This window comes from Orycteropus afer, unplaced genomic scaffold (genome assembly GCF_000298275.1).
Source record: "Orycteropus afer afer isolate SDZICR_OR568_19922 unplaced genomic scaffold, OryAfe1.0 scaffold00004, whole genome shotgun sequence".
NCBI classification, from domain to species: domain Eukaryota; kingdom Metazoa; phylum Chordata; class Mammalia; order Tubulidentata; family Orycteropodidae; genus Orycteropus; species Orycteropus afer.
In genome coordinates this window covers 9,086,591-9,087,400 of record NW_006921591.1, presented here as the reverse complement: position 1 = coordinate 9,087,400, position 810 = coordinate 9,086,591, and positions in this window count along the sequence as shown.

Sequence of the window (810 nt, the reverse complement as noted above, 5' to 3'; positions counted from 1 at the left end):
CTGTCATTAAACCAATACCAGGCAGTTTTGACTACTGTGGCTGTATAGTAGGTTTTGAGATCTGGCAGTGTGAGACCTCTTACTTTGTTCTTCTTCAATAGTGCTTTGGTTATCCAAGGTCTCTTTCCTTTCCATATAAAGTTAGTGATGGGTTTTTCCATATCCCTAAAGAATGTTGAGATATGGATTGGGATTGTATTGAATGTATAGATTGCTTTGGGTAGAATTGACATTTTCACAATGTTCAATCTTCTTATCCATGAGCATGGGATGTTCCTCCATTCATGTAGATCTTTTATGGTTTCTTGAAACAGTTTTTTATAGTTTTATTTGTACAGGTCTTTTGTGTCCCTCGTAAGATTTATTCCCAAGTATTTTATTTTTTTGTTAGCTATTGTAAATGTTATTGATTTCCTTATTTCTTTTTCAGCTATCTCTTTGCTGGTGTAAAGGAATCCAACTGATTTTTGGATGTTGATTTTATATCCTGCCATGATGCTAAATCTCTCAATTAGTTCCAGTAGATTTTTGACTGAGTATCTTGGGTTTTCTAGGTAGAGGATCATATAATTAGCAAATAGGGATAGTTAGACATTTCTGTACCAATTTGGATGTCCTTTTTTTTTTTTTCCCCTTTCTTGCCTTATGGCCCTGGCTTGGACTTCCAGTACAATGTTGAATAGAAGTGGTGATAGCAGGCATCCTTGTCTGGTTCCTGTGCTTGAGAGGAATGGTTCAGTCTCTTTCCATTGAGAATATTGTTGGCTGTTGGTTTTTCATAGATGCCATTTATTATGTTGAGGAACATCC